Genomic DNA, 7,612 nt, shown 5'->3' with positions numbered 1-7,612 from the left:
TATGGAAGGTTCATGGTAGTTATTGAAAAGAAGGTTGGCTATTGGTCACTAAATATTTTGTGTTGATGGTTACTCTAAAAATTGAGAATAAACAAGTAATTGACAGAAATGTTTTTTGCAATTTAGTTGCCTAATAATTCTGCACACATATATTCTCCTTTTCTTAAAAAAAAAACATTCAGGTTTGAGGTTCAATTACATTTTGGATTGACTGAGAGAATTGTGTTTGTTCAACAATAAAATTAATCCTGAGGAATACAATTTGCCTTATAATTGTACTCACAGTGTACTAAATGTTTCTAAAAAATGTGAACCAGGAGTTTCCTACTATAAGATATTACAGCTAACATGTGTAAATTCCTGTGGGTGTTACTTAAGCTTGTGTAACTTGTAACTTTGTGGAAGATGGATTTTAAGGATGTGAAATGTACTGTATATGGATAGTTTGATCCTAGGTTCAGTATGTTTACAGGCAAAAACCAGGTTACTTAGATTACACAAGTAATAGGAGAACATTTCCATGCACTGTAGTAATGTGGTTACTGTAAATCAGTGTATATGCGCAACAGGTCAGGAATCAGATTTCTCTCCTAAACCAGATTATATGATTTTTCTTCTGATCTACAACCCTTATGTTTAAGGTCTGATTAAGTTTAGCCAAATAAATGTATTTCATTAGGGCTTAGGCAAAGATCGTGGTAATGGTTAAAATAACCAAACACATACACTGTTGGTGGAGTAGGTAAATGGCTACATTTAAATAGCACTTTAATCCAAATCGCTTTACAAGGTTTTTGCCACTCATTAAACCATTCAAGCACACACTCATAGACTGAAATCAGCAGGCTACCACGTAAGGTGTTGGCCAACCATGTGGAGCAATTTGCTGTTCAGTGTCACACCCAAGGACAAGAGAGGGTAGGTATCGAACCGCCAACCCTGTGATCAGTAGACGACAGTAGGTGACAGAATGTAAACCACAAACTCCAATGTCAAAGTTCACACTTTGTAAAAAATAACCATCCAACTTGACCTTTTGTCAAAGAGGTATTGTGGCACTTTAACAATGTCACGCTTCCTCCACCTTTGCTACTAAGAGAGGGAATACACTATTCACACAACCAAAGAAAAATGAAATAACAAATGCTTTCATTTTTCATGGTGAAGATTATGACAATATAAGAGCGCTAAAACAAAAAGACTATTTGTCTCAGATTCTGTATTGAGGTGACCCCACTTATCCAGTGACTTGATTTAGGAAGAGGAATACAATGCATTTAAAAAGGCATTTAGAAAAGTACTTCCCTTTTCTGTTATATTGTGGCACACAGTTTGGTTTACAGCTGGGGTCAGCAACCATAGGCACGCATGCCACCTTAGGCACGTGGTAGCTTAACCAGTGGCACGGCAACAAGTGTGCAAGAGAGTTTTTGGGAAATGTTGAAGCACACTCTCATCCGCATGTCAAATTACATCTTTCACAGACAAATGTCAAATGCAGATCTTAATGAGGTCATGGCTAAAGTGGTGAGTTGTTAACTTCACAGTTAAGCAATCTGCTCTAACACACCGACAGTTCCAGTCCCTGCTCAAGGAAATGAACTGCGCATACAAGGATATCCCTATCCACTCGACAGTCAGGTGGCTAAGCGGCGGAAAAGTTTTGGAGAGGTTTGTTGGCTGCTTTGATGCCATAAAAGCCTTTCTGGCTGAAAAAGGCCAAGACTATCCAGAACTGCATGACGAGGAGTGGGTTATGAAACTCATGTTTCCCACGAATATTACTGGATACCTCAACAAGCTCAATCTCCACCTGCAAGGTGCAGGGCAAACTGTCTTGGACATGTAAAATACATGAACTGGTTTTTTTTCTTTCCGCTATTTCAGACACTAAAGGGAGCTGTACACACAGCACAGCATCAGCACCGCAGAAATATGCAAATGCATCAGCGGGCTTGAGTCGGAGTTCAAAACACGATATCGGGAATTTCACAAGTATGGACCCATGTTTTCATCCTTGATCAAACCCGATAGCTTTGATGGACATGAACTGGATTTATCTCTGATAGACTGGCTGGATACAGGGGACGTGGAAATGCAGCTGAACAAGGTTTGCAGAGCTACAGAAACAGCTGAAAACCACTGCAGTGCATGATCACGGAACTGCTGGATATCTGTAGAGGTTTAGCTGTCTTAGGAACATTTTATGGGCTTTGCTGACAGTCTTCAGATCAACATATATCTGTGAGCAGATAAGAGCGTGCTCAGCCCCTCCGGCAGTCGTTAGACAACTGACCACTCCGTAGCTTGCGTGCAACTTTAAGTGACTAAGTATGATCCCCAGATAACAGAGTTCAGCAAAGGAAAGCAGGGCCAGAGATCACATTGATGGTAGGCATCTGTTAACATGTAGCACACATGACTTTGCATACAGGAGCTCTGTCCCTGTCTCTTTTTGTCTCAGATGTGGATGATTTCTTATAGCATGGTAATATAATTTAGTGCTCACATTTCTGTTTGTTACACTTAATTCTCCCTTTTTGACATTTCCTGCCATTGCAACATTTTTGAAATGAGGGAATGCAAAGCAGTATACTGAAATGAGAACTGTGCATACACATTTTTAACCACAGGGGGTTAAGAAAATACAAGTATCTAGGTTTATTGCTGAGGAAAAATATGAATGATTTCACCTCAGATTGGATGTTTTATTAGCATGGCAGTATTTTTCCATAGTTGTCATATTTCTGTTTGTTATACTTAATTCTCCTGTTTTGACATTTACTGTCTTTATAACTAAGTAACGTTCATATCTGATAAACAAGACTGGTGCAATGTTGGTAAGGTTAATGATTTCAACTCAGATTTGGATGTTTTCATAAGGATGGCTGCCTTATATCATACTCATATATATTATTACAATGTCCTGATTATGGGAGAAACATTTTTTTGTTGTCTATGGATGGAATAAAATCACAGATCCCTTGGACATAAAATATTGATGTGATGTCTTGTTGTATATTATATATTATATGGCACCCTGATTAACAAGAAAATTTGAAAAGGGCACTTCATTTCAAAAAGGCTGCTGACCCCTGGTTTACAGTATACATATATCTATGTCAGGTTTTTAAGACTGGACGAAGACCCACCTTCCTCCAATATTCAAGAATGTTGATGCATAAGAATCGCATGTAATATTTGTAATAAATACGACAAGTGATGGAATCTGTCTTTACACAAGCTTTGGTTGGTATCGACATTAAAGCCTGCACAATCCTGACCTTTTGCTTCCAAAGATGATCGTCAGACTGAGGGAGAGATGAAACACGGCAAATGTTTTGAAGTGTTTACTATCCTCGTGCCTGTTTGGTGAAGCAGACCTTCAGTATTTGTGGGAACAGCCTCTGATAAATGAAAGAAAAAAATCATATGGATGATGAAAAACAGATTTTAGAAAAAGTAATCCATGACATTAAGTGATACAAGTATAGTTATTTTACTTATTTTTTATAGTTATGAAAGCAAGCCAAAGTACACCAAAGACTACAATTTGTCTCTTTTTTATATATAAATACAATTACTTTTTCCATTTACTTTATCATATGTATGTAACAATGCATTTGTTTTGTTTACACTAGCAAGATGGATATGTTTGTTAAAAGTATGGCTGATTTTGTACTATACTCATACAGTATTTATTATTGATGGAAACCACTGCCAGTTTCTGTCACTTGACAGTAATTATCAACACAAAATCCTCAAATGTAGAAAAGATGAATGCATGAGAGAGACAAACTGGGGCTAAGGCTCATGTCAGCCCTTTGGGTTTTAATGGGTATCAGATTTTAGGGCTATCCTATAGAAGATCAAGGAGAGGAAGGACATGTTTTATCTGGTCTTGATGATGACACATTTTCTGTTAAAAGATTCAGCCTGTACTGCACGATCATCATTTAACTCTGGCACTTCATGTACAAACTAAGATGAAATATTTAACTGGATGTCTCTGCAGAGATTCCTTCCTGACTTAACAAGCTACTTCACCACACAGCAGATTTTCTATTGAACAGTTTGTACTGACCACTCGAAAGCAACAATATTTAAGATTTAGCAAAATGTTCCGGCTTGCAATTCTGCAGAAGAATTATTTCTCTCTTTCCTTTAGAAGGATTCTTTGGTAATCACTGATATTTTGGCAGCTATGGGGTGTAACTATCAGCAGTGCCAAGTGTGCAGCCTCCATTAGACCCGCAGGCTTCTAGTGGACCCTCTGATATCACCTATCCTTGAATCCTTATAGCACTGGAGGTTCAGAACTTGAGGTATTGCAGTAAAGGACAGCTGAATTTGATTCCTATCAACAAAACAGCCCCTTTAATATTCACTACGTCAAATCAGAATAACGGGTTTGATCTAAATGTGTTTTATGTGAATTCTTCTATGTACAGAGAGAGAACAAGCCAACTGGAACAAAAAGTTATTAAGAGCTTTAAAAAATGATATATTTGAACTATAAACTTTGCAAAGGTAGTATTTATTATTAGGCTATACTGTATTACATTCAATAGTATGTTTATTGTGTCGAGCCCCTGTATGTTACAACCCTGTTAGCAAACAAGAAATTAGATTCTGTGATATCCTGGGGCGTTAATTTAACTTTTTTTTTCATTTTTCAAATACTCGCTTTCTATAGTATCCACCAATGACAACTATGGTAGCAAATAAACTATGGGTTAAGTATGGTTAGGGTTAGGCAACTAAAACAACTAGTTATGGTTAGGGGGAAATGGTGGTTAGGGTTAATAGAAAAGCAAATGTTACTTATAGGTCAGTGAAGGGACACAGACTCCAGTCTTCTCCTAGAAAGCCGGACATGCCACATGGCCATGCATCACCCTGACCTTCATACACTTACTTTCTACCTCACTACATAAAGGGCACTCTAGCCTACTCCCTGCATTGGCACTGAATTCTGACACTGGAAGTACATTTTGAAGTGCAGAATCACCTATTATGGCCATAATTCCTAGGGATACTGGCCTGGTATGTTATTTCATGTACCAAAGTATATATAAATCATTTTAAGAGGTTTAAAGAATAATTATATTTAAGTCAAGCCAGGATATGTAACCAGGCAAAATAAACAACTCTGACAAATGAAAGGATGAATTCATAATTTAATTGCTTAAAGCTAGGGTGTGATATATATTTCAGAATCTTGTATTTGTTGAAATTCTCTTTAGACCCCGACAGCAATCAATAAATCAAATGCCCTGATGCTAAAATGAAAAAAATCCGGTGTTTGTCGCAGGACTGTAATAAGCACAGCTGACCTACTCCCTGCATACCTGCGCACACACTGTGTTTGGGGGAGCAGCTTTAGAGGGAGGCCTGAAGGGAGAGGGTGGGATTTTTTCAGATACTTTCTAAATCTGTCTCTTGCTAGTTTCTCAAACGTTACGTACACTTTAATTCAACACACTGAGGACTTTTGTCCAACAGCCTTACATGATCTGGTCTGACCACTATCTTACAGTAGCTGATGTAAGCTAATGTTGGCAAACTGACTTTATGACTTTTCTCTACTTATGCTACTATTATGCCATCTTTAAACATTTACCAGTACCCGGTAACTGTCACTTGTAGCTACAGTTCTGCAAAAGTAAACACATTTCATCTAATTTAGCATACTGTAGCACACATTTTAAGATGCATTAATTTGTTCCAGAATAATGCATTTAATATGTATGTCCCCTTGACATTTCATTAGCACCACTATCAAATTTTATAAACTGTAAGTAAGTAAGTAAGTGTGTCCTCTCTTAATAAAATGGTTAATTTTACCCAATAAAAACTGCCTGCAGAATTAGGATAACAAGCACAGTTTTCAAAAGATACACAGTACACAATTTTATATAGATGGCTGAGAAAAAAAATTCTTTTAGTTAGCTCCACTGCAATGCAATAAATGCCCAGTGCTTGCCTGCTGGTTGAATGGCATGAAACAGACAACAGTCAAAACCTTCACTCTGCTTAGATCACGTGATAGACAGGGTTAGCACTTAGTTTCTGCTCAGAGGATTGATTTTGCCTGTCTCCCTGGAAACACAGTGCATTTCATACAATAATTGGAGCCAGCTTTAACACACTGTACATGATTTCATGTCTTGGTTGTTGATAACTTGACATCTTGGTTGCTGCATGGTCACAACGCATTTGCAGCATTTGCGAATTAATTCATTCCGCCTTGTGTTCCATTAAAACTTACATTTTTGCTCTATCACATCTACAGGAATGTGCTTGTTAAATTTCTGTATGCAGCCACTTGTGTAGCATGTGGATTAGTCTTACCTTTCTATGGGCATTTAAGTGACACAAATACTTTAGAACATCTTCAAGAAAGTGGAAAATACAGTAGAAAAGAGCATAGATTATTTGGCACAGGCTACAAGTCTGAATGTAACATGGGCAGTGGGCCACAGACTAAAAAGAACTGAATATGTCTCTTGTGTTGACAGTTCACTAATGTGATGAGTAAAAAATAGCCTCACAGAATTTCTGCAAGCAAGACACTTTTAGCTATTAATACAGCTTGTAATGAGCTATCTTTCTCAAAATAGCATCTTGAATGTTATTAAGTTCAATGAAAATGGATCAAATACAAATTATTCCACATTCCTTGGAACCCTGCATAAAATCGCAGTTTTGGTGCGAAGCCAAGTTGGACCCATGGATCCTACTTTCAGCAGAATCTCTTATAGAGGTTTCTGAAGCTTTTGTTATCTTTATTGTCATTTTGCTGACACAATTCCCAACTCAGCACAGGTACACAGATATGGCCCCAGATTTGCAGATAGCAAAGATGCCTTACAAAGCAATAACAGCTACAGGATTTCACAGGGGGGCGGCTCTCTAATGATTTAGTATCGGAAACTTTTTCAAACCTATTTTGAGGGAACTCAATTAAATTTTCAATTCAAACCAATAAACTTAATTTAACCCTGCAGGGCAATATTCATGCCACACATAACATATAGTGTAAAACACAATCTAATCCATAAACACACAGGACTACAAGCAATAACATTATTTTATAGAGACCATAACTTAAATTTGAAGGAGCAGCAATATTTCTGATCTTCCTGAATTCAATACAGAGTGCGTGCATGCCTGTCATCGTCTCACCCAAACCCCCACACTCTCTGCACATGTCTACCTCAAGACTGGTTAAAGTGATGCTGAAATAGGCTTTGAATGGAAATGAAGAGGATGGCAATGAACAAACTACCGAGAGTCATGCTTCGTGTATGTTATTATAACAAAAGCAACTTGTATTTGCTATTTAAAGTAAGTCTCAATCGCATATTTGTTGTTGCTAAGCATAACCAACAGGGCATTAACAAGCGACACCAAAGGGCCTTGACCAAGCGTCAATATGTGACGAGTAAGAATGTGTTGATCCTGTCTGATGTTTTGAGGAAGCACTCTATTGACAGAAACTATTGGTCAGTATTTTCAGTACTAAAGTATTTCTAACATTCTACGTACAATAAGTTTTGCCTGAGATGGAGACTGAAAAGAGGTCTGTTTCAAAGCTGTTTAATTGGCA

The sequence above is a fragment of the Micropterus salmoides genome, unplaced genomic scaffold, assembly GCF_014851395.1.
Source record: "Micropterus salmoides isolate LMB-PRFRI ecotype aquatic unplaced genomic scaffold, ASM1485139v1 Ms_hic_scaffold_1, whole genome shotgun sequence".
NCBI lineage: Eukaryota > Metazoa > Chordata > Actinopteri > Centrarchiformes > Centrarchidae > Micropterus > Micropterus salmoides.
Note: the sequence above shows the minus strand (reverse complement) of the source record.